General features: G+C 37.4%; 1 non-coding gene across 1 annotated transcript; it reads left to right on the top strand.

Moving 5' to 3' along the window:
- Positions 1 to 3,812: 3,812 nt before the first annotated feature.
- LOC142427214 (U1 spliceosomal RNA) lies at positions 3,813 to 3,980 on the top strand. The gene has a single exon (XR_012780025.1). It is a non-coding gene; the product is annotated as a U1 spliceosomal RNA (small nuclear RNA).
- Positions 3,981 to 27,170: the final 23,190 nt, after the last annotated feature.

Below are 27,170 nucleotides of genomic sequence, written 5' to 3'. Positions count from 1 at the left end.
CTTTCTTTTGAATCCACTCAGACCACTCTTTATTTTGGTGGTAAGGAATCTGGAGGGCCTTTTTTGGTGTTGTTTTTTAAGAAATGTACTAGATATATTTACACAGCCCTACTCAAGAAATGAAGCTAACAACAATATCCTATTAAACCCACATGTAAGTGGTTCTTTCCTTCCTCCCAACCTTCCTCCCTCCTCTCTCAACAACCCATTCCTGTATTCTCCCTGTTCCTGCCCTCATCCCTGGCTTTCCTGTAGTCATCAAAATCTTGTCTCCTAGTGTATAAACCACATTCTTTCTTCTTCGTTTTTCCTTCTTTGTTTTCCTTTCTTCTTTGTTTTTCCTTGATTTGAGAAGACACTATTCGGCCCATGATAAGTGGATCAAACTCAGAAAGTTATCTTTCAAAAGAATGTCGGGTACTTATTTGTGGATCTTTTTAATGAGAAGTAAGGAAAGTGAAGTATTTGCTGCAATCTAGAGCAGAATAATTAAAAGAATTGTTTCTCTTTTGACAATTGCTGATTCCAAGAGAAAGAATGGGATGATTACAACTCAAATTAGCATGATTATCTGATATAAATAAGCAGTATATATTTACTTTATATTTAAAAATAATATTTCACAATGCCATTGGCAATTTTTCAAGAGATATCTGAGGGCAAAATTTTATATACATATGTCCATTTTTTCTTTTAAATTAAGTGTTTATTTTGGGGGATGATGGGTGTATGATTAGATTGTGAGAAGAGCTGTATGAGCCCTCAATAAAATGATTTTAATGTATTTATTTCAACAATTAAAATTTTTAATTAGGTATGAATTTACCTTCCAGATAATAATCTTTTTAATTAATAGTCTACTAATCAACCCCCTAATAGTTTGCCCTGCCCTTCTCTTCGCCTCTTGTACATGATCTTGGAAGCTGTTCATTTTATTCCATTGATAGCAGACAAGTCTTTCTACCATCTTGAAAATCTCAACAACAGCAAAATATATCATTTTAAGATATCAGGTGATTTCATCAGGACTAAGAAAAGACAAGATGGGTGAGGTATAAAAACAGTAGAATTATGTACTGTAGCTGAGAGTCAGAGTAGAGTCAGAGACTAAGACACAGTATACCTTTTGACACCTTTACAGAACCAAGTATCTAGAGGCGCACACTGCAGGAAGTTAGTTGAGCTCCTCAACCAGCTTGTAGGTCCACATGCCATGAATAGATAAACTGAGAATAGACAGCATACATAAAAAGATAAGAGTAGATTGCTTCCTATTTGTATACATTTAGAGAGTTGGGGGACTAAAAGTAAATTGGAATTTTTTTCTGAAAGAATATAATATCAAGTCCATGTTCAAATTGTTTCTATAATTATCCATTCTATATGTAGAGCTCTCAATTAAAAAAATAAAAGAAACTTTAAGGACATTGAAGATACAGAGTTATGGCAGAAAAGGGTAAGGGGGATGGATCATAAAAGACCAAAAATAGATTTTGGGGCCAGGGCGTGGCACCCCATTATACTGGACCAGAAAACGTGCCTTAAGTTCAAAACACAGACCTGGAACTATTAATAGGTTTTTCTTTCTTCTTTTTTTTCTCCATTGTTTTTGGTAGTGGTGGTTGTTGTTGTTTGGTTTTGGGAGTTTCTTTTTTAGTTTTCTTTTTTATGCCTTGTTTTTGTGCTTATTATTTTCTCTGAATGTCTATCTAAATAAGACAGGCAGGATAAACCATCCAGAGGGGAGAACAATGGGACTGATGGTTCTGGGGGGACATGGGAGAGGGGAGGCGGGGAAAGGTAGTGGGGGTTAACAAACCCAGGGTCAAGGGAGCAAAAAGTGATCTAAAATCAATGACAAAGAGGGCAAAATCAATGGTACGGCTTGATCAAGGGCAATGTAAACCAGAGGAAGTGCTGAAACCTGAAAGAAGGTCAAACATGATAGTGGGACAAGAGGAAATCGAGGAAAGAACTAGGAGGCAAAGGGCACTCATAGTAGTCTAAGTAGAGGCATGTATGTATGTAAATATATTTATATAGAATGAGAGGGAAATAGATCTATGTACATTTATTTATAGGTTAAGTATCAAGGTAGCAGACAGACATTGAAATAGATCTATGTACATTTATTTATATATTAAGTTTCAAGGTAGCAGAAGGACACTGAGCCTCTACACCAATACTCCCTCAATGCAAGAACACTTTGTTTTGATTACCTGGCATTCTGTGATGCTCACCTTCCCAATATGATGGCTGAAGACAAAATGGGTGCATAGCAAATGTGGTGAAGAAAGCTGATCGTGTCCAGCTATGAAAAGATATAGCATCTGCGGTCTTAAAGGCTTGAAGACAAATAAGCAGCCATCTAGCTGAGAAGTAACAAAGTCCACACGGAAGAAGCACACCAGCCTGTGTGATCATGAGGTATTGATGGGATCAGGTATCAGGCATCAAAGAACCAGAACAACAACAACAACAACAACAAAAATCATATCATTGTGAATGAGGGGGAGTGCAGAGTGGAGACCCAAAGCCCATCTGTAGGCAATTGGACATCCCCTTACAGAAGGTCACAAGGAAGAGACTAGTCAGTCAGGATGCAGTATAGCACAAATAAAACATATAACTTTCCTGTAGTTCTTTAAGGATTCCTTCTCCCAACTATCATGATCCCAATTCTACCTTACACATTTGGCTAGACCAGAGCATGTACATGAGTACAGTTAAGAGCTGGAAGCACAGGGAATCCAGGACAGATAAACCCCTAAGGACCAATAATGAGAGTAGTGATACCAGGAGGGTATGGCGGAGGTGGGGGAGAAAAGGGGAACCAATAACAATGATCCACATATTCCCCCCTTCCTGGGGGACAAACAACAGAAAAGTGGGTGAAGGGAGACATCAGTCTGTGTAAGACATGAAAAAAATAATAAATTATCAAGGGTTTATGAGGGAGGGATGGTATGGGAGAGATGGAGAAAAATGAAGAGCTGATACCCAGTGCTCACGTAGAAAGAAAATTTTGAAAATAAATATGGCAACAAATGTACTTGACACAAATGTATGTATGTATGTATGTACGTATTTGATAAGAGCTGTTTGAGACCCAATAAAATGATTTAAAAAAATAAAAGAGCGCATGGAGATAGAGCTTGGAATTCATCAAATAATAACTTTAAATTATTGTGGTTAATAAACTCAGAGATGAGAGGACAAGATGAACAATTTCAGTGGAAAACTATTTTAAAAAGCAAGTGGAAATCCTAAACCTGACATAAAATTATAAATTAAGATCTTATTTTTCAGAATAATTTAGGAAAATCAGTCAACTATAATATATGATAGAAGAAATACTTTCCAATTCTGAAATAATGAGAGAGAAAGGATTCAAATCAGATCAATTGTGATACTGAGACTTTGTAATATATGAAGTAGAAATCTAACAAGAAGTACCCTTAAATCTGACAGAAGTATATTTAGAGAGACAATTGCTAGAATTTTCCCAAAAGTATATAATTAAGTCATAGTTGTAGTATAAATGTAATGAAAACCACCCAAAACTATCATAAACTACTTTCAAAAGACAAAAACAGAAAGTAAATATTAAAGACAAGACAAAAAATAGCATATTATTTTGAAAGAGAAGTAATTAGACTGACCAGAAGAAAGAAAAAAAAAAGGTTCTGGAAGAAAACAACAATAAATCTAGAATACTATAGTCAAGAAAAATATTTTCTAGAAATAAAAAATAAATGTAGCAAATTTCATTAAAAGTAAATGAGAATCCATAAGAGATAATGAGAGACCATGTACTGCCCTGGCAGGGGAGACACCATGATCTGATCACGAAGGTGGTTTTCCCAGGGCGAGGCTCACCCATTGCACTGCGGGTGTGCTGACCCCTGCGATTTCCCCAAATGTGGGAAATCGACTGCATAATTTGTGGTAGTGGGGGACTGCATTTGTACTCTCCCCTGACAAAAAAGAAAAGAAAGACCATATAATTCTGCAACCAGGAAGGGGCAAGTACATGCATGATGGGAAGAAAAAGAATTAACAATGCAGCTGTGCTTAATAATGACATAATAAAAAAACTAGACCCCAAACCCACTGCCATTGAGTCACTTCTGACTCAACGTGACCCAATAGGACAAGGTAGAATGGCTCCTATGGATTTCTGAGACTGTAACCCTTTTTGGGAGAAGTAACTCTTTATGGGAGTAGAAAGTTTGGTCTTTCTCCCAGAGGGACTGGTGTTTTCAAACTGCTAACCTTGAGGTTAGTATCCTCACTGAAATCTACTAGCCAAAAAATAATACAGTAAATTAAACCAAAACATGGAATTGATTTTATTTGCAGATGTAGCTATCAGTTATGGAGATAGATAGATAGATAGATAGATAGATAGATAGATAGATAGATAGATAGATAGATAGATAAAATACTTCTACTGTGAACCACTGTAAAAATAGAAAAATAAAAGAAGGGGTTATATTCTATCCTAGAAAAATCTATGAAGCAATTTTGTTCCGTAAAATGTAGAGTCAACATGAGCCAGAAGCCTATGTGAAGGGGCTAACAACAACAATGTATATGTGCTAGGCTATTTGGTAATGTACAAGAGAGTTTAATAAAGGCCCTGGACATGAAAGTTCTGAGACATAATGATTGTTGAACGACATCGATACACATACAGGGTAACATGCCTTTTGGGAATTGGAAGATCCACATTGGAAACCGTCCCAAATCGTGCCCCGGTCTCTCTTGTTAAGCACATCACTGTAGGTCACTGTAAATGGAGAACCTTTGTCAACTCATTTTATGATGCAAACATATACTTGATAGCAAAACTCGAAAAAGATGTTAGGAAAATTCTATAACCCCCAAACTTCTACTTTAATATTCAAAATAGGTCCTAAATCCAAAAGACTAATATATTATTTCACACTTTGACTTGTTTCAGATCTACATGGTTAAGTAGCCAATCAGCAGAAGTGAGAAAATTAGGAAGGTAAAAACATACGTGCTCTGATTTCAACAGATGTAGAAGCATGTGATAAAATCCCAGCCCTTTGAGTATGTTTTATGATTCATTATGACATAGTTTAAATATGTAGTGGTTTTCCTAAATATACTTCATTATTTATCGCCTTCCTTGAAATGAAATGTAAATAACCAGCCTTTGAGTCCACTGCCTTTGAGCCAATTCTGACTCGTCGCAACCCTATAGGAGAGAGTAGAATCGTTCCCTCTGGTACCCAGGTCTGTAGATACTTATGAAAACAGTTTAAACTTTCTCCCGTGGAAGAAATGGTGGATTACAATGGTTGATCTTACCAACAGCAACCCACTATGCCCCAGACCCCATAGAAATATAAATCGACGCTATTAATGTCACTTCATCCACTTTAAAATAATTTATCTCTTCCTATATTGTCTAAGAACCTGCAACTGTATACCATTAGTTCTCCCCTTCCACAGTCGGCACTACAGTCGCCCTAGATTACTTTTATAGATGTTATAGGCACACAGCATGCCGTGATTCCATCTACTTCAAGCACAGGCTATCTATCGAGTGAATAGAATTAGAACTTATATATTTTATATTTATTTTCATTATTAACAGCTTGAAATTTAAAAACTGGCTTCGCGTGTTTGTAACCTACCATATACCATCTGAGCTAACTTTTTAGTGCATTTCTGAGTGTGTACATGATGATCGTAATAACACACAGAATGTTTCTATCACACCACAATGTAGCCTCATTCCCTTTTGTAGTGAGCCTTATGTCCCCCTGCTAGTCCTTCGAAACCAGTGACCTGTTTGTTTCTCTATAATTTTCTTTCCCAGATTATCATATATTTGAATGCTATAGTTTGTAGACTTTTAAGTGTGTCTTTTTCTGCCTAGAAAAATGTGTTTAGAACTTATCTGTGCCTTTAGATGTCTCAGTATCTCATTCCTCTTTACTAATGAAAGGTATCACATTGCAGGGATATTGGGCAATTAGTGTGACCATTCATCAGTTGAGTCATCTTGGGAGTGTTTCCAGTTTGGGACGTGATGATTATATGCAGGAAGAGAAGTTATTCCAGCAACAGGCTCCGATGCAAAAGGGTTTATGCAAATTGAAGGGGCCTGTAATTTATTGAGATGGAAAATGCAAAGGGAGAGAACAGCAGTAATGACTCAGAAACAATACATCCTTAATTACTTAAAAATCCAGAAATTCAAGTGTGATATCTTAGGCAGTATTTTTTCTGAAATGATTTTCTAATAGTCTGTTTCATTGGTCCTATAACTCACTGCCATCTTGTCAGAGCGAACTTGCAGTGACTCGCCGTGGGTGGGGTTCCAGGCCTGTAACTGTTTAAGGGAGTAGAAAGCCCAGTCTTTATCCCCAGGAGCTGCCACTGGTTTTGAACTGCCGACCATGGGGATCGCAGTCCAATGCTTAACCAAGGCTCCATGTACACTCAATCAATTTCGATCTGTTGAGCCTGGTGGTGTAGGATTCATGCTTTACTGAAATCTCTGTGAATGAAGGAGAGTCTCAGAGGAGAACTGAGGGGTTTAAACTAAATACACTAATTTCACAGCTGATCACTGGAGTAATCTAACCAGGCTCGGTATGACAGCCTCTTCTTCTACATTTCAAGGGGATTCTAGGACTTAAAATACATTTATTTTCTAGAGGAACGCCTGTCAATCTTTCAATTTTGCTTGGCTCTAATATTTGGAGGGAATCTGAGAAGCAGAAACAAAGGATTGAAAATGATGCATGAAATGAAACTTTCAAAATATATTGAAAATTGAATGAGTTGATAAAATTGATGTGCATACTAGTTACCAATCCGTCTCCCTTCCAAAGAAGCCCATTCTGACAGCATCTTTACTTTCACCTTAATCCAAGCTGACACTGATCTACCTGACACAATAGCATCTTTGGTCAGTCTAACTATTCCCAGCTGCTAGAGTTCTGCCTGCTGCTCCAGGAATCCCACACGTAGGCGGAGCTAAAGAGCCCAGGGGCTGAAGAGGCGTCCTGCAGTGGCACAGGGCCTCGCTTGTGGGACTCTTGCCCACAGTCAGTCGTTTATCCGCACAGTGGCTCTGCAGGAGAACAGCCAGGCTTCCTGTGCCTGACAAGATTGACAGCCTTGGGACCCAAAGGGTTTCTTAGCCAAATGTGCGGGCGGCTCTATCCCAGGGGATGGCTAGGAATTGGAGGGGCTTGATGGCCCCAGGAGAAGGGAGGAATGGGTTGTTGAGGCAGAAGGATCTGTGGTGGGAGAAAGAAAACCGTACACGGAGGGCTTAACAGGGTACTGTTTGTGATTTCATTTCTTGAGATAGGCTGTGTAAACATATACCGTCTTTAAAAACAAACACAAACAGCTCCAGATTTCTTGTCCCTCAAACCTAAAAAGTGCTCTCAGTGGCTAAAAAAGGGAGGAGAAAAGGCAATATTGAAAGAGACCCCAAGTCTTCAGGGACAAACAAGTTTATCTCAGAAACAAAGCAAAATAACTGTTCAAGTCTCTTTCCCAAGAGTCGTTGACTATCAGCTGAGATCTAAAATACTCAGAATGGACACCAGTTTGAGTTGATCTATACTTAGAACCCTGATACCCGACGGAGTCGGATTCCGACGTGAAAGGTCCAGCGAACGGTGCATCGGAGCTCGAATACAACACGGGAATCCCACCCGGGAATCCCACCCGCCCGGCTGTGGGCGATTTTTGTAGATAAAAGCAGTTCGTGTTTGGTCACTCGGCGTGAGTTGGCGTTGTTGGTATGTGTTGTTTAAACCTTTTGCGGCTTTGTTCCAAGCGTTTTGCTATAATTTTCTTAGTTTTTGTAGCTTTTTGTACTGTTTTTCGATAAAAAAAAAAAATAACATAGGGCCTGAGAGAGCTTTTTGAAAGGAATCATCATGATAAAGAACTGGTTAACTGTGTTATCGATATTGATGATAATTTACTAAAACCTTTTAGAAAATGGTTAAAGAAAAGTTAATAGCAGACCACATTGGACAGATTTTTTTTTGAGCAAGCCAGCCAGGTCCTAGTGAAGAAAGGCAAAGAAGGGGCAATAACTCTGAAAAGCAGCTCCCAGTTGATTTGATGGAAGGGGATCCCCCTTCCAAATAATGCCTTCCTCTCCATCCCTCCTCTCCACATCTGTGTCCACAGATCCAGATCCTCAGCCACCTCAAGGTATGGGCCATACTGTAGCTGTTTAAACACGTTTTAAATGTGTTTCTTACTTAAGTTATATTATTTAACTCTGAATTTATTTCCTTTAAAATTTCTGTGTAATGTTTTGTATAAAAAAGCAACGTTAGGGTAAACCTGGTGGTTAAGAATGGTTTCATCTGTTTTCAGTTATTTCTATTAGGAAAATTGAACTCAACTGCATTGCATCCTTCTAGGATTGATTAGCGTGGAGGTCTGGAGTTTTACTGCGTTTATATGTATGAATGTTCAAGCGCTATTTATACATTTTCATGTATACATGTTCATATGCTATTTATACATTTTCTTCTCCATGTTAAAACATCCAAATTTTAAAATCATTCTAATGATACAATTAAATATTCATATTGATATAATATAGTATACTTTAAAAAGTTATTGTTTTGATACTTGTTCAAGGAGTGAATTGTGTTCCCACAAAAGTTATATTGACGTCTTTAATCTTGTATCTGTAAATGTGACCCTGTATGGAAGAGGGGGGTGTTTCATTTTATTAATAAGTTCATAGTACATCATAAGGGGTATTGAAAATCTAGTCATTTCTGAGTGACACCTTATGAAATGCGATATCAGATATACTGATCATATGCATGGCAACTGGCCTTGTTTGGCTCCACTTACATGCCAAAGAACTTCAGGAAACTGTAAGAGTCAAAGAAAGATCCCTAGCATTGAAAGAGAATGTCCTTGCCAATATACTGAATTCAGACTTCTAGCAAGAACCAGAAGAAAAATCTGGCAATCTCTTGCCCCCAAAGCTCATGAAAACCCTGTGGCCTAACTTGTAACCAATGGTAGGGTGCCTCATGAGGGGACAGCTGAGGGTCTTGGCAGTATTTTGTTCTCCTGTGCACGGGGTTGCTGACTTAAAGGTAGCCAAAAAAAGAAGAGAAAAAAAGAAAATTCAGAACTGTGGCACAGTAATAACTGTTCTTGAAAGATCTTCACATTGGCTACTTAAAAAAAACATTTTATTAGGGGCTCATACAACTCTTATCACAATCCATACATATACATACATCAATTGTATAAAGCACATCCGTACATTCTTTGCCCTAATCATTTTCAAAGCATTTGTTCTCCACTTAAGCCCTTTGCATCAGGTCCTCTTTTTGCCCCCTCCCTCCCCGCTCCCCCTTCCCTCATGAGCCCTTGATAATTTATAGATTGTTATTTTGTCATATCTTGTCCTATCTGGAGTGTCCCTTCCCCCCTTCTCTGCCGTCCATCTTCAGGGAGGAGGTCACATGTGGATCCTTGTGATCAGTTCCCCCTTTCCAACCCATTCACCCTCCACTCTCCCAGCATTGCCCCTCACACCCCTGGTCCTGAAGGTATCATCCACCCTGAATTCCCTGTGCCTCCAGCTCGCATATGCACCAGTGTACAACCTCTGCCCTATCCAGTCCTGCAATGTAGAATTCAGATCATGGTAGTTGGGGGGAGGAAGCATCTAGGATCTGGGGGAAAGCTATGTTCTTCATGGGTACTACATCGCAGCCTGACTGAACCATCTCCTCTCCTAAACCCTTCTATGAGGAGATCTCCAGTGGCCGACAAATGGGCCTTGGGTCTCCACTCTGCACTTCCCCATTCATTCACTATGGTGTGTGTGTGTGTGTGTGTATATATGCACCATTTGTCTTCGGCGATCATATCATGGAGGTGTGAAGGACCTTGGGCCTCTACTCAAGCACTCCCTCAATGCATGAATACTTTCTTTTATTAAATTGGCACTCTACGATGCTCCCCCTCCTGACACAACTGCTGGAGCCAAAGCGGGTAAACAAGTAAATGTGGTGAAGAAAGCTGATGGTGCCCAGCTATCAAAAGAGATAGTGTCTGGGGTCTTAAATGCTTGAAGATAAACAAGCGGCCATCTAGCTCAAAAGCAGCAAAGCCCACATGGAAGAACACACCAGCCTGTGTGATCGTGTGGTCCCGAAGGGTCAGTTATCAGGCATCAAAGAACAAAAAAATCATATCATTGGCTGCACATTGGCTACTTTTATTGGGCAACACTTACAAATTTAGACAATATCACTTTGGTTCTGTTTTGCAATTTTTGCCCATTGTACTACATAAATATTATGGGAAAAAACAACAGGAGAAGAGAATTAGTGGGGACGTAAGAAAAATCACAAGAAAGTATAAAATTTATGTAAATTAATCCCCAAGGCAGATGGATTTGCCTAAAGGTTTTGAAATAATTCAAGGATGAAATTGTAAAACAGTTAGCCAAAATGTGTTACCTGTTGGAGCAAAAACTTCAGGGTCAAGCTACAAAAAGTCAGCCAATGTAACTGACATGCCAAGAACACTCTGCAAACAATCATTGAGCCTTGGTTCCTGGTAACTAAGCTCATGGAATCTCAAAAAATAGTAGATTACAAACTTTAAAAAATGAAATGTAGATTCTGTTAGCAAATATTAAATTTTTCTAAACATTTTACTATAAGCTTATTTATCTGGAATTAAAAAGAAATCTTTAGCCTGAGTTTCTGTGAAATATTATGATACATTTCACTCATAGAAATATTGTTTTCATCATATGTTCATTAGATAAAGTAGTTGAGTTTCTCCTTCCAACTGTCAGAAGGACAGCAGTAATATTTCACAGTAAACTGGGTTTTCTTGTCTTAATCAATTAAAGAATATTGGTAGAAAAATCAGTACAAATAATTAAAAATCCCAGACATAATAATAATTTTAAATATATGGGACACAACATAATAAAAGTTGTCAAGATTTATTTTCTATACTCATATACATACTTTTAAATGCAAAAAGAATATAAACAAAGCCTCACACTAAAATTAGTAGGTGCTTGTTAAATAAACTAGAGCATATCAACGCAAATGACAATAAAATTTCATGAATTACACTTCTAGAACTAGTTTTTGCCCGAGAAATCCTATACAGGCTAAACGTCCTAAGACAGACATATTCTTGATTAGAATAAGATGTCATTTACTAATTTATTGATTTGATCATTTGAATGCATTTGAACTGTAGCTAATAGTATCACCTTGTCAAAGATATGTGAAGATGAAAATATATGTGACAGTTTGTGATAATATTAAATGACTGTTATAATATTAAAAGAGTCAGGGTCACTCAGCCACAAAATGAATACATGGTTCCTGTTCTTAAGAATCACATTCAACCAACCAAGTAGCTGTTAGGTCAATTCCAATTTGTGGCAACTTGATGTTTTGCACAGAACTGTGTTCTTGAAAGTTCTTATAACTGTACTTATAACCTATATTAAATCTAAGAGACTTGTATTGTACCTAAAACTGCCTGCAGGTTTACCAAAAGGGTGCTGTGAGGTATCTGGGTGATCTGACTCCACTCCTAGAGAAAGTTACAGACCTTGTCCAATCTAGGACTCCTCCGATTCTGGATCCTATGCCAGTATTTCTCTTCAATCTCACTAGAAATCACCTAGAAAGGGGGAAAATCATCATTTGTTGAGATAAGAAATGACAATGACATGTAAGAATAGAATTTATTTCTGCCCCGTTCTGACCATATTTGAACCATTGTTGTATTTATCCTGTCAGTCTATCTCATTGAGGGTCTTTTTTTTTTTTTTGGCTCACCCTCTACCAACCATAGTGTTCTTCTCCATATATTGGTCCCTCCTGATAACAAGTTGGAAGTTTTGACATCTACTCAGCTAAAGAGCAATTTCTTTTCTTTTTTAAAAATCATTTTATGGCGGGCTCATACAACTCTTATCACAATCCGTACATCCATCCATTGTGTCAAGCACATTTACACATTTCTTGCCATCATCATTCTCAAAACATTTGCTTTCCACTTGAGCCCTTGGTATCAGCTCCTCAGAATTTCAAGTAAGAAAATATCCTTCAGAGTAAAGGAAGGATGCATATGTACTTATTTGGGGCTGAATTTGCCATGGATGCCAACAGTGAAGTAGTAGCCAGAATGGAGGGAAAAAGGATAACTTTTTTAGAAAGTAGGATGATAAATGATAAAGGAAAAAAATGTAGAGTGAAACTGATTCATTTTTCAAAATTTTCTTGAGGGAAGCTAAAGCTAAATTTCAGCAAGTTGTTTTGTTTTCAAAACATCTGCCTGATTTTGTTCTCCTGTGATTCTTCCAATTGTTTTGATAGTTATCACTGTTTGCATATGTAGAACTGATTATTTGTCACAGTAGGAGCGGGTACATTTACATTTTTCCTAGCTTTGGGGGTGGGAGGGTAATGTGCTGTGCTGTGATAATAGAGAGAGAAGTCAAAGAGATCCAGATATTATACAGAATAATTTACAAATAAATGGTGCTTTCTAGTTCTTAAATACTATGGTGGCATTTATTTTAATGTAATGTAAATGCATCTATAAGCTTTCCTCACCGTTAAAGAGTTCCATTCTTAAAAACCGATGGGGCAGCACTACCCTGTCCTGTAAGGTCATTTTGAGACAGAATTTACTCAGAAGGGTAGTGCTGAAGTGAAATTCTGCATACATGTATTCACAAGAAAGCCTACATTTTCTGCATAGTAGATGAAGTTTTTAGCTACTTCTATCTCAATTTTACATAGACATAAACTATAAAATATGTTACCATTAATCAGCTGGTATTTAATTAATGTAAAATATCCATCTGATTGAAGTTTAATTAGATGTGCATTGAAAACAGTGACATTTCATGTGTTATTGGACAACCTTACTGCCCACAGATGGCATGCAATAAAAATATTAGCCAAATATTTTACCATGACTTGTTGAACAAACTAAATCACATCCATCTTAATAAACTACATTGCAGCTCAGGCCTCTGCAATACAGCCAACAATGAAATTATTAACATGGCAGATTGGTGTTCACTCTAACATATGCTGCCAATCAAATGTATTTTGCATTTGTGTGTGTAAACAAGCATATGCAGATGTGCAAGTCTTTGAACTTGGGCACGTTTTACTTTGTGTTAAACAATGAACACCAAGCAGATGGATTATGGAGTTATGAAATTGAGCATAACTGATGACCACTTGAGATAATCATCAGAAATATTCTGCTAGAATTTAAAAAAATTACTAATCACCCTCTGTTATCCATTGATAAAGGCATATAGAATGTAATGGAGTGATAGACCTTGGAATATTATTTATTAAAACAGTATGTCTGTAAATCATGCAGTGAGTGATATCTACAGATGGTATTTCAACATTTTAGAGTAGTACCTACATGGAAAATCAGACTATATTAATTAATTTACTTTTTTCATTGCTGCTTATGTACTTGGGTAAAATATTATGAAAACAATTATAAGTACACATCAGGAATTATTCTAGGAATTTCAACTTGATTATATAATTCAGTATTTTAAGATAAAGGATATTAATGCTATGCATATTTTACAAATGGAGAAACATTTGGTAAAAGAAATTACCCCAATTCCCCAAAGTGATAATAAAGCTAACTCATGGTGCCGGGAGGATTCAGAGCCTGGTAGTCTGATTTAAGAAGTCAGACTTTGAAGCACTTGGTTATGCTTTGAATGTAGTAGCTCAAAGCCATGACATTGATGCTGTTTATTGAACTTTCATGCCACTCTGCAGCAAATAGCTTTCTAGAATAGACTGAAGGTCTGTCAAGTAAAGGAGGAATGCTTATTGAGCTCTCTGATACAGACACTCAACACAGTGTTTGAGAGCAGTCCTGGTGGCATGGTGGTTATGCATTTTGCTGGTAACTGAAAAATCGTGGTTTGAAACCACCAGTGACCCTGTGGGAGAAAGACCAGGCTTTTTACTCCATCTGCTCCAGTAAAGAGTTTCAATCTTGAAAATGCACCAGATCTTTAAATTTGAAACCCTCTGAAGCAATTCTACTTTGTCCTGTAGTGTCACCATGAGTTGGCATCCACTCAATGGCCATGAGTGTGTGAGTGTAGGATTCAAAATGTACTCATTATGCTTAAAATAATGAATGATTCACGAAACAATCCACTGATAGCTGAGTAGCTAATGTACATGGTAATCATGGAAATCACTTTCTTACAAAATACTGTACTTATCGGTCATTTTCCCATGTACATATATTAAAGATATATTGATTTTAATTGTATTGTTATTAGTTGCCAGTGAGTTGATTCCAAAGAGTCACAACTCCATGGAATTTTCAAGTCTGTAAATGTTGGGAAGAAGCTCACCAGGCCTGTCTCTCAAATGCCTCATGCGTGAGTTTAGATCTCCAGTATTTTGGTTAGTAGTCCAGGCCTTAACCATTACACCACCTAAGCACACCCATGTAGATACGTTGATGACTTGGGTTTAAACTTTCAATAAGCAAGCATAGTTTTAATGAGTATACACATATACATATATCAACATATGCAAGCAGTTGTACAAAAACACATGTAGAACATCAGTGAAAAATAGGAAGAATTTCTACAAAATAGACTGATATAGGCTGCATCAATGGACTCAAACATAACAACAATTGAGGTTAGTGAAGGAACAGGAATTGTTTTGTGTATAAAGTTCTGTTGTACATAGTGCTGATACACGCTATGTGTTAGTCTGGCTAGACTAAAGAAACAAACTCATGGACACTTATCTGTGTGTAAGGTTTATTTGCAAGAGTAATTGAATATTGAGAAAATACCCCAACCCAGTCCAGATCAAGTCCATATGTCCGGTATTAGCCCATATGTCTGACACCAGTCTATAAAGTCCTCTTCAGACTCACGAACACATGCAATGACACTGAATGCAGGAAGATCACGGGCCAGTGGGTGCAAAGACCAGTGGTGGCAGAAGCATCTCAGCGCTGGCAGGGGTCTGCATTAGGCTCCTCCGGTTCCCAAGGCTGCATCAGGCTAGGTCCATGTGGCTTCTCCTCAGGGATGTCTCGCAGGGAAGTCAGCCTTGTCAGTTGAGAGTCTCCAAGGAAGTGAGCCGAGAGAGGAGTGTCTCCTGCCTCCAAGAAGAAATACAGAATTTCCCAGAATTCTCAGGAGAGGGCCATGTCCACACAGAAGCCTCATTGGCTATGATCCGATTGACGTTCTGGACTCCACCCTTTCACTCAGAATCCTCTCAAATTGACACCTGATTAAGTAACTACCACAAGTTGGAACACACTTGATGGCATCTAACAATAACAATATATAAGAACTTCCATACACACAGGTACATATGCAAATACATGGGTATGTATATAGACACACACATGTATCTACATGATAAGGTGCATTCTAGAAAGATTTGTACATATTATCAAAGTGATAAAAACACTCTTTTAAATCATTTTATTGGGGGCTGTGCAACTCTTATCACAATCCATGTATACATCCATTGTGTCAGCACATTTGTACGTTTCTTGCCATTATCATTCTCCAACATATTCTTTCTACTTGAACCCTTGCTCTCAGCTCCTCATTCCCCCACCCACGAACCCTTGATAATTTATAAATTATTATTCTGTCTTGTCCTATACTGTCTGACTTTTAAAAATAGTGAAAGAAAAACAAAAACCTCTCTGCTCTGGTATATAATTTTAATATTCCAGTGTATTTTTGAATGTGTGCACACAGTAATATCCATGACTTATTACCTTCTATGTGACAGAAATCTCCCTTTGTTATTAGCAGGCATGACATTCTTTGTTTCTCAGTCCCTCTAATAACTTAGCTATATTTACACTTACTTTTGTGGTAAGTCAAAGGAATACCAAAATTAAGTTGGTTAACATTCATAATGAAAAGTTGAATTGCACAATAGGAGTTTATATAGCAAATAATACTCTATATTATTTTTAATAGATAATTAATTTTGGATTTTCATTGTATTTCCACACATTTTAATTACTGGGACGATGAGACCGAGTGTCTGTATTTTCCCAACTGTGGTTATATAGTCTAAGAAAAAATTAATCAGTCATGCCTCTCTGAATTATGGTTTGGGGTAATTACAATTGTCCTAATTCATTGTTCACTGTTGAAAGAATTTTGACTCTGATACTTCCTTTCTGAATTTCTTTGATAAGTATTAGTCATTGTGACTTCATTTTAAATTAAATATCTGTTCTAATTAATTAAACTGAATAACTGAAAAGAGAAACTGAGTTTCACAGATCCTGTGGGTAAAATATTGAACGATGCAGGAAGTATCAAAAGAAGACGAAGGAATGTAGTCTTTCCTGATCCATTGTCACTGCATATGTACTCCGTACTCAGTGTCAACTGTTAAACACATGTTCTTACTTATTACTTCTTTTTTGGAGTAAGTACAACTATATTGCTACTGGTGTTGTAGTTCATTCATGCATGGGTTTATGCTAAACAAAATGTGTTTATGTCTCTGTGATCGGTGAGTGACTGCAAGCAAGTTCTCTCAGCAATGCGCTTCTCTTAGCCTCCCTTTGGTGGCTTCAGAAAAAACAACAACAAAAAAGAATGTCCAATCAAAATAGTGTCTTCCGAAGGACTCTACTTGAATTAAATTCAAGACAAAGACTTGAACTTTTTGAAATTCTAAACAGGAAATATTGATAGATGTTCTTGAAAGACCCAAGACCCAGGGGGGTCATGGAGAATTATCTAGAAATTTCAATAAAATTAAAAACTACATTGGTTAGGAAAATGTCAGAGGATTTTTTTCCCTTCATCACAATAATCTCCTTATTTATCCTTGGAGGGCAGAAAGTGTTGTTCTATGAGAATTTCTTTGGGAAGCCTCCCCCCAATCTTGTCCCTTCACACTACGTTTGTTCCCCAAACTCAAAGAACATTTAAAAGAAATGAAATGTTAGTCTCTTAAGGATTGTCAGTTTAACAGGGTAAAAATTAAAGAGTGAAGAATTCTTTGGCAATGGGTTCAAAAGATGGAAACAGCATCTTCAGAAGTCTATAAATGTAATTGGAGATTGTTGAAAAATAATAGCATCATATTTTGATTTTTGTTTAATAAATCTTTTATATACTCTCTTATAATTGGTTTAATTCTAAAAGGAAATTGATAATTTCTATTATGATCATTTTGTTATAAATGTTTCTTTCTATTTTATATAAATTATTTTACTAAATATTATCTTAATTTATGAGTTTTATACTTCAAATTGTCCTTTTAATTTTATTTTAGTTCCTTATCTACTTTGTAAATCCTTAGCTAGCAAACTTTTAAAGGATATATATTTTCTATTATTGTATGTAAAAAAATTCAATTAGCTGGTGATGATGTTCCATTTCACCGTTGTCTTCCCTCATTTTAGCTCTCACTAATGCACCCTATTAATAAGATGAAATCTTTTGTGTAGTTTCAATGTTTCCCCTTTAAAACTACCTTTTCCCACACCCGTTTTCTTTTATAAGAAAACTGAAATGCTTCCCTATCTACCCATATTCATACAACCACAAACAGGATAGATTTAACTGAGATAATTTAAAATGTTTATTTCCCTTTTAATTTCATAAAATCCATTGTAGTATTTTTAAAACATGTGTGTCACAGTTGAAATGTGCTCCATCGAGTCTTGAAGTGCTGCCCTTTTAGAAGCAGACAGCGAGAGGTTTCTTCCAAGGGCCCTCTGAGTGGTCACAAACTTCCAAACTTTCTGTTGTCACTTGCATGTGTTAATGTTTTATACTATTCTATGATTCCATCGTGTTTCATTAGCATCTTCTGAAAGAATTTTGGTTTTGAAATGAAATTGTTGCAAACCATACCGATCCTTTTGTTGGACTCTATCTGTGCCATCTTGGCTAACTCTAGGATGAAGTAACTCAGTGCTCTGAGCAACTCTTACATATTATTCTTCCTTCCCAGAGTTTCCAGAGCACTGGATGTCAGAAACTACTGTGATATCTTTTCTCTATAACCTATAGTTTTTCTCTGAATTGAGCCTATTAGAGGTTTTTTATCACCCCAAATTCAATATGTTAGCAAATTTTGCCTCCTTATGTTTTTGCTTCACATGAGAACATTCTGGAATGCGGTGTGTCCTTTCAATATTTTGAATTATGCATTTCTTTACATCATGCAATTTTTTAAATGTTCAATTTGTATTCCTGTTTCTCCATCTCTTTTTTATAACCTGAACTTTATTTTAATTACATATTAGATTTGCTTCATTTGACTCCCATGTATATTATCTTTGCTCTCTTTTCTACCTCTCCATGTGTTTTATAATCATAGGAAGACATTTCTTTCCCCTGATTTTCCTGGGCTTAAGTTGAATTTTATTAGTGACATTTTCTACTTCATATCATTCAGTGTTTTAATGATGTATTATGTGATAGGATTGCATTTTGATCATAATTATTATTTTTATTCAAACTATTTCGGTCTCGTTTTTCTCTATTTCATAGAATCAAGTTTGTTTAATGTTTTTCTTAGGTGGGTTGGCTTTTCTGAAAGTGTTCTTTGTCTCTACCACCTGAGTGTGACTCAAGTTGCTTAATGACTCCAGAGGAAGGGAAGCCATGAGTAGGCCATCAGCCTTCCCTGGAGACATCTGAAGAAAGTCAGCTTGCTCTGTAGCCTTCTAGGATTTTCTCAGGCCCTGGAATAGCTCGGTGTAATACCACACATCTCAGTCTCTCCTAGATTTGTTGAAGTTGAGCCAGTGAAAAATCTATGTTCAGAACATGAGGATATTTTAAGGCAAGATCTTTCCAGAATCTATGCTTCATATCTTCACATTTGAGTTCATTAATTCCAAAATGGGTTCAAGGAATCTAGCTGTTGCCTCCGACCTTTCACTGCTAAGAATCCCATCAAGTCCCACACCATCTTTTAAGCCACTACCAGCAGACCCAGTATTCCTACAAAGGAAAGCAGATTAGAGATGGAGGGAAGTGAGAATCCACATTTATCATTGTTTCAGAGATTAGTCATTCTAATAATTAAGTTAAACAAGGGTGCAATATCAAAAAATATATTTTACCCCCAAATCTAGACATGTATACCCTTTTTCTCTATGGTGGCTATGTGGATTCGGTGATATATTTTACTGCATATACACAAATATGCATACACACATAGGTAATTCCTCATTATAATTCTGTTGACTGGTGTGAACCTTGTAGCCATCAGTTTCAGGGTCCTGAAGGATGGTAACAAGCAATGTGCTTTTATTTAGAAATATAGTACTATAAGCACAGTTGTATGCTCTCCCGAAATAATCCACTCTTTATTGATTCTTTAGGTTGCTTTCTACAAGTTATCAGAAGTGTTTTACTGGATGTCTGCATAAAAAATCCTGTGTAACTAGCCGGCCCAGTCAAGCATTGTATTCTTTACTTTATAATCAAGACAGTTGAATGGTTCTACTTAGTTTGAGTGGCACTCTGCCGCATATGCATTCCAGCACGAAGAGGACTCAAAGAAGCACTGAAGCTAACCCTGCATTACATGCCTGGTGCCTCTTCTATAGTGGGATGGTTTCAGAAGCTTCACTGACATCGTCATTAAGTTCAAAAATGTGATGCAGCTCGCTTAGCCATCCTTACAATAGTCGGCTCTGAGGGCCGATAGCTTAAAAAATAGAATTTGCACACAAAGGGACTTCTATCCCCAACACTTGTAAATCATTGTGTTATTCCACTTTTCCCTAATAGGTCGTGAGAAGTCAATTCAGAAGGAAAAACCATAGGAAGAGGAAGCGTAGAGAATTCTAGAAATGCCCCTGCTGAACTTTCTGTCGTGCAGAATTCAGGCATAAAACAACCACCCCTCCCTCCACTTCTTCGGAGTCACGTTGGAAGGAGTGTGTTTTTATGGTGTGTTCTAACCTCTACGGTGGAGTGTGTAAATGACCAACAAATTGGATAAGATTGAAGCAGTTTATGTACCTCAGTTATAAGGCTGAATGTGGCTTTTGTGCTACAAAGCTGGAAATGCTGTGCTCCCTGCAATAATGTCATTGATGGTTCTCAGTTATGGTGACCGATGTCTTAGCCTTTAAGCCTTCCTGTATAACGGTGGTTCTCCACCTTCCCAATGCTGCGGCCTTTCATACAGTTCCTCATATTGTGGTGATTCCCAACCATAAGATTATTTTCGTTGCTACTTTATAACTGCAATTTTGCTACTGTTAGGAATCAGGTAACCCCTGTGAAAGGGTCATTTGACCCCCAAAGGGGTCACGATTCACAGGTTGAGACCTGCTGCTGTATCACATGGTGACTATGGATGGCAGGGTACGCAGAGAACGGCTTTTCCATCAAACTACAATGCTTGTGGTGTTTCAACTCCAAATTTTACAATCATTTTTTTCGTTCAAGAACTAAACTCACCATTTTATGAAATAAACCTTGTATAGAGGATTGGGTGTGGAATATATCTATAGAATATATTTTAAATAATTGAATATATTTGTTTATCAATAAATTCAAATTTAAAATAATTTATTAATTGTATCTATATTTCTTACATTTTGACTTTTTTCTGATAGAATCTGAATAAAAATGTACTCTTTTGAGTAAATTGCATTTCACTCTGGATCCCAGAAGGCAGTGTCAGGTAAGTGTTGATAACATGACTTGGAAGCAACTCACTGACAGTAGGGTATTTTAAATTTAGATTTCACTCTAGGTGAATTTTCTGATATAACTTTCTATTTGGTTTTACTCTCATGTACAAATTTTTAAAGATAAATATCCATGAGATTTATTTTTTATTGCTAGACACCATCCCATCCCTTCTATAATTTAAAAATAATTATTTGGACATTATAACATTATGTGAATGATAGTTTTCTTAGGTAAGTAGGCTTAGTCTCAATCGAAAAGCTTGTGTGTTTGTTCATTTTTCTTACAAAATATAATTAGTAATTTACAAGTTCTTATATTTTTGGAAAATAATTTTGTATCGCATGACTTTGGTCTCAGCTTCTATTTTTCTTCATTGTCTTACTTTAGCTTACTATTTATGCTCCTTCTTGCACTGCAGAAATCATATTTACTTTAAAATGTTAACAATAAAACTTATTAATACATTTACCACTTACTCCATTCAAGTATTGTTTGAGAATGCAAAAGTAAAAAAGTAAATTTGCCACTTACTCCATTCAAGTATTGTTTGAGAATGCAAAAGTAAATTTAAACTCTTAGCTATCAGAGCTTATTGTTCCCTTTCACCTTTATATACCACTATAAAATGTCATTATATAAAAAGGATATTTGACTACTTATAAAGTAGTCAGAATTCTGAATCCTGTTTCAAAGACTAAATTGACATTATATTCATGTGATGAAGTAAAACTTTAAAAAATTTTCTACTGCCTTATATTCAAGGTGCTTCATTTTCTTCATTACATTAAATAAATTCATAGTAGTGCTTATGAAATGACTACATGATGAAATCATAAGTATTTTCATCATTTCATTTTAAAATAATTTTGACTGATTATTTCCCAATCCCAGACCCATTTAATTGATATTCCTATTTGTGTCAAATGAGAAAACAAATGATGAGTTCAGCAAGCAAAATGTCTACTTCTCTGTATTTATGAAAGTCTTCTCTATTTAAAATGGAGACTTCTTGGTTAATGGTAGAGGCTGTGAGACCTGAGAGAATGCACAGTCAGAAACTGGTGCAAGGTGTCCAGCAAGATGGTGTACTAAGCAGACAGACACACTGCCAGACACTAGAGACCAAAGGAAAATATATGAAAGTTAATCCTGAAACCCTGAGTTCCCAAGGACCAAGATATATATAAGTGAATTCAATACTAACTATAAGGAGAAACTGAACAGAAGTGTTGAGGGAAGAACCGACAGAGCGACTACATTGGCAGCTACTTGACCCAGTGCCGCCATTTAGATCTTGTGCAAGCAGCATTTCATGGAGATGACAATTTGAAAGCATCAGCTCCCACACAAGTGGCTGGCGATGGCAAGGTGGGATCCTCCCCAAGCTTCCACACCCTTCTGGTGACAAGGGTAGAGCCAGCCCCCACCCCAAGGCTGGGGATGCTCAAATTTGGACTGCCCCTGTGCCTGCTGAGGTTGGAATCCTACTGGTGTGAATGGGATGTTGGGGTGCAGCACTCTTGTGTTTGGAGGCACGTGATCTCCTCTATATTAGTTCAGGAGAATGTGCAGTGCTGGGCTGGATGAGTGGCCTATCTCTGGCCACCTCTCCAAACTAAATTAAACTCAGTCGTCGACACCATCTTATCTCATAAAGAAGAGGCTTCTTATCCCATAAAGAGGTATAGTCTTGGAAACACAAAGGGAAAGTTTTACCCTCTCCTACAGGGTAGCTGTGGCCACCCTGATATAGGCAATACTTGCTTCTATTTCCTAGCTGCCTGTCCCAAATTGCTCTCTAAGATCGAAAGTATTTTTTTCTAGGAAAGGTACCTGAGTGTATTCACCCTCAGATCCTGCCAGAACTACTTCTGGATGAGGGAGCCAATCAATAGCTAGGGTAGCAAGTACTCACTCTAGAACAGAGTCATGCCCTTTCACCCCTCAGCCTCCCACCCAGTGAGCTCCATGGCGGGCAAAGGAGGTAACCACACTGAATGCCCTGTGCTCAACGGTTTCTTCCCCGCTGGGTCCTGCCCTAGCCCCAGATTGTATTCTTTCCTAGTTTCTCATTTCCATGGCTTTCCCTTCCCTTCCCTTTATTTTTCTCTTTTCTTACTTTCTTTCCTTATATTTTTCTTTTATCTCCCTTGTTAATTCCCTTTCTCTTTTAGCTTCTTCTTTACTATTCCTTTTTCTCCTGTATCTCTAGTTTTGTCGATTTCGCTGTTTTCTTTTAAAAAATGCTTTGTGTTTTTATATTCCTTTCCCTTTCCTGTGTTTTAATTATTAAATTTCTTTATGTTTCTGCTGTGTGCCTATTCTATTGCTTTTAATTATTTACAACTCCCTCTTTCATTCTTCTTTCCCCCTACTCTCTCTCTTATCCTACCACATGGTATAGAGCAGAACTGTAACCAAACCTCTTGTAGTGAAATCACCATGTGGAGAGGGTCTCTACCTACTCATACTCAATCAATGATAGACAGCAGTCCACACCAGCAGAGTCATTCTAAACTGCACTGCACAGAGACATGTGGGCACGGACACTCCAGAAGACAGGTGACAGGTGCCTACGGTCTCACCAACATGCAGCTATAAACTAACAATAAGTAAATCAAGTACGTCAATATGAAAGTGCTTTGGGGCAACAGATTATTTCATTTCACACAAAGAAACAAGAAAGCGTGATTCAAACAAGTGACAGAAATGCAAAGGCTGAAGACCTTTCTCAGGAAGAAATTGAGTTGCAGCTATCCCACACGAAAATAAAAGGAATGGCATTTGGATGTCTCAATGGATCGAGAGAAAGATCAATAAAGCCGCAGAGAAAAGTAAATAAAGCACAACAAATTCTAGAAGAATTTAGGAAAACAAGGACAAATAAATGCAAACTTAGAAACCATACAAAAATATCAGCTAAGTGTCCTGATTGTTAATACTAAGCTATAGATAGTGCATTGAGAGGGGAAAAGAAACAAGTTCGATGGAAGACCAAATTATTGATCTTGAAAAACAAAACAGGAACAGAAGATAAAACTAAGAATGCTATGGGACACCATCACGAGCAATAATAACTTGCAGTTGTGATTGCTTTCTGAGCCAACTAGGCTTCCGTAGGACCAGGCGGGTGGAGTTTCACTGGGTCTCCGCTTGATTGGAAGGCAAAGAGGTAAATGGGTTTCCAAGGCCGGCCGCCTTCCTCTTTCTCCCCGCGATGGGACCAGTGCTCTGCTGCCTAAGCCGGTCCTTTGCTGTGACCCTGTGCTGCGCTGTCGTGAGCCAGACCAACCCATCGGCTGTGTTGCCTAGCCATGCATGCTTTGCTAGAATTGAGGTTCTGTTGAGACCTGCCTCACCCCACTTCCTGAGGATCCACCAGGACTGCCTCACTACGCCCCCACTCCTGGTCTCAGCTTCTCAGCTTCCTGCCGTTTCTGCCCCACCTGCTTCCTTGACCATGGACCAGCAGCTGCAGGAGTTGAAGGCCCTTAACTGCTCCACAGAAGTGAGTAGAACTGAGCCCTCTGCTGCTGTGTGAACTGCTTAACTGTCAGATTCCTCGTGTGTGTGTGTGTGGTGTGTGTGTGTGTGTGTGTGTGTGTCTTGGCTTTGTTTCTTTAGAGAACCCTGCACTGTTGAGGAGTTCTTTTTAGAAAACCCCCCTAATATTATGAAAGGAAAGAAAAATTACATTAAGAAAGCTAAAAAAACACAAACATGATAGACCCCAAAAGAAAATCACCAAGACATACCATAAGCAAAGGTTCCGAAATAAAAGCAAAGAAAACATCTTAAGTGTTGCTCAGGAAAGAAAAAGTTACTGACCGACAAAGAGAATACATAAGAATAAGCCTTGATTTTTTTGTCAGAAACGATGTAAGCTAAAAGTCAGTGGGATGACATACATTAAACTCTACGGATTAAATAACCAGGGAAGAATATATCACGCTCTTGGCTGCCAAAACAGAGGAATGAAAATATTATTTTTTTATAAAACAGACTTAAAGGAAAAATATCTGGTTAAGTGACAAAGAAAGACATTCTATTATGATGAAAGGGAAAGAGTAAACAGGAGGACATAACCTTAAGTAATACCCATGCCCCACAGAAAGATCCTTAAACTATACAAATTAAACTCTAACAAGCAGTTGGAGAAACTGATAACTACAACATTAACCGGAAGCTAAGAAACCATATATACTTGTGTATAAACCGGGTTTTCCAGCACATTGTAATGCAGTTTTGTGGTAAAATTAGGTGCCTCGGCTTATACTCGAGTATATATGGTGCATAACTTTTGATAAAGGATGAACCAACTAGAAAAAAAATTTTAAAAGAAGGAATTAATAAAAAACATGATCTGTCAACTTGCTCTCATAGGTATATCTAGAACACTCAGCCCAATAACAACACAAAATATATTTTTCTAGGGTACACGGAATGTTAACCAGAATAAACTGCATGAGGCCATGAGCAAACCTTACTAAAATTAAAAACATCAAATACTAGAAAGTATATTGTCAGATAAAATGCTATCAATGAATAAATAAACAATGCCCTGCCTAAAAATTACTGGATTTATGAAGAAGTGAAAAATAAAGTAAAGTTATTTTCCCACATGCAAGAATGAAAGCACATGTACTAAGTCATTGTAACACCAAAAGCAGCACACGGCGGGAGATTTATAGCACTGAACACACTCATTAAAAAGGAAGAAAGACTGTGTATCAGGTATCAGGCATCAAGGAACAAAAAAACATATCATTGTAAATGTGGGTGAGTGCAGAGTGGAGACTTAAAGCCCATCAGTAGCCAACCGGACACCCCCTTATTGAAGAGTTGTGGGGAGGAGAAGAGCCAGTCAAGGTGCAGGTTAGCAACGATGGAACAATTAACTTTCCTCTAGTTCTTAAATGCTTCCCCCCCCCCCAATTATCATGATCCCAATTCTACCTTACAAATCTGGCTAGACCAGAGGATGTACATTGGTACAGATAGCAACTGGAAACACAGGGAATCCAGGACAGACAACCCCTTCAGGGTGAGAGAGTTGATGCCTGAAAGGTAGAGGAAAATGTGGGATAGAAAGGGGGAACCGATTACAAGAATCTATGTATAGCCTCCTCCCTGGGGGATGGACAGCAGAGAAGAAGGCACGGGGAGACATCAGACAGTGTAACATATGACAAAATAATAATAATTTATGAATTATGAAGGGTTCATGAGGTAGGGGGAGTGGGGAGAGCGAGAAAAAATGAGCACCCAATATTAAGGGCTAAAGTAGAAGGCAAATGTTTTGAGAATGATGATGGCAACAAATGTACATATGTTCTTGACACAATGGATGTATGTATGGATTGTGATAAGAATTGTATGATCCCCCAATAAAATGAGTTTTAAAAAAATAGATTACAACTTTGGAACCACCCCCCCAAAGGAAGAAAGAACCCAAATCAATAACTTAATTCAACATGTCCAACAGTTAGACAGTATCAAGATAACCATACAGTCACCAAAAGAAAAAAAGGAAGTAAATAAGGTAAATAAAAAGTAAATGTTACTGAAAACAGAAAAGAAAAAAAAAACCACAATAAAAATCATACCAAGACTAGAAGCTGGTTCTTTGAAAGGATTAACAAAATCAGCAAACTACTGGTAAATCTAACAAAGTTAACACGAGAATATCTAAATAGAACAACTCAGAATTCAAGTGGATGACATCCCCAAACCAATGGGATATGTATAATTAATAACAGAATACTATGAAGAATTGTACTCCAACAAATTATCCAAAACTTAGAATGCATTTCTAGAAATATATTATTTATATGCACTAAAACAAACTGAAGCAAAAAACTCAAAGGGACCCCTAACAAAGAGGATACTGATCAGATTATTAAAGCATTCTCATGAAGAATTCAGACCCAGAAAATGTCACTGGAGACTTCTACCTAACATTCAGAAAAGATCTGTTAGCAGTTCTACTCAAATCATTATAAAGTGAGTCCAGATCTGACCACACCCCACTGAAAAGAAAGCTATAGACCCATATGCCTCAGGAACATAGACACAAACATTCTCAACAAAACTCTAGTCAATAGGATTCAACAGTATATATAAAAATAATATATCACGACCAAGTGGAATTCATAACATGTGCGCAAGGATGGGTCAAGATTAGAACACCATTCAAAATAATCCACCAGGATAACAAAAGAAAGGAGAAAAGCACGATCCTATCAGCTGAGCAAAAAGATATTTGGCAAAATTCAATACCTGTTTCTGACAAAACATACAGCAAAATAGGAATAGAAGGGAAAATTCTCAACCTAATTAAGGGCATGTGCTCAAAATGAGCAGTCAACATTATTCTCAACAGAGGGAACTTGAAAGC

The sequence above is a fragment of the Tenrec ecaudatus genome, chromosome 14 (genome assembly GCF_050624435.1).
Source record: "Tenrec ecaudatus isolate mTenEca1 chromosome 14, mTenEca1.hap1, whole genome shotgun sequence".
Taxonomy (NCBI): Eukaryota; Metazoa; Chordata; class Mammalia; order Afrosoricida; family Tenrecidae; genus Tenrec; species Tenrec ecaudatus.
This window is presented reverse-complemented; position numbering and strand designations above follow the sequence as displayed.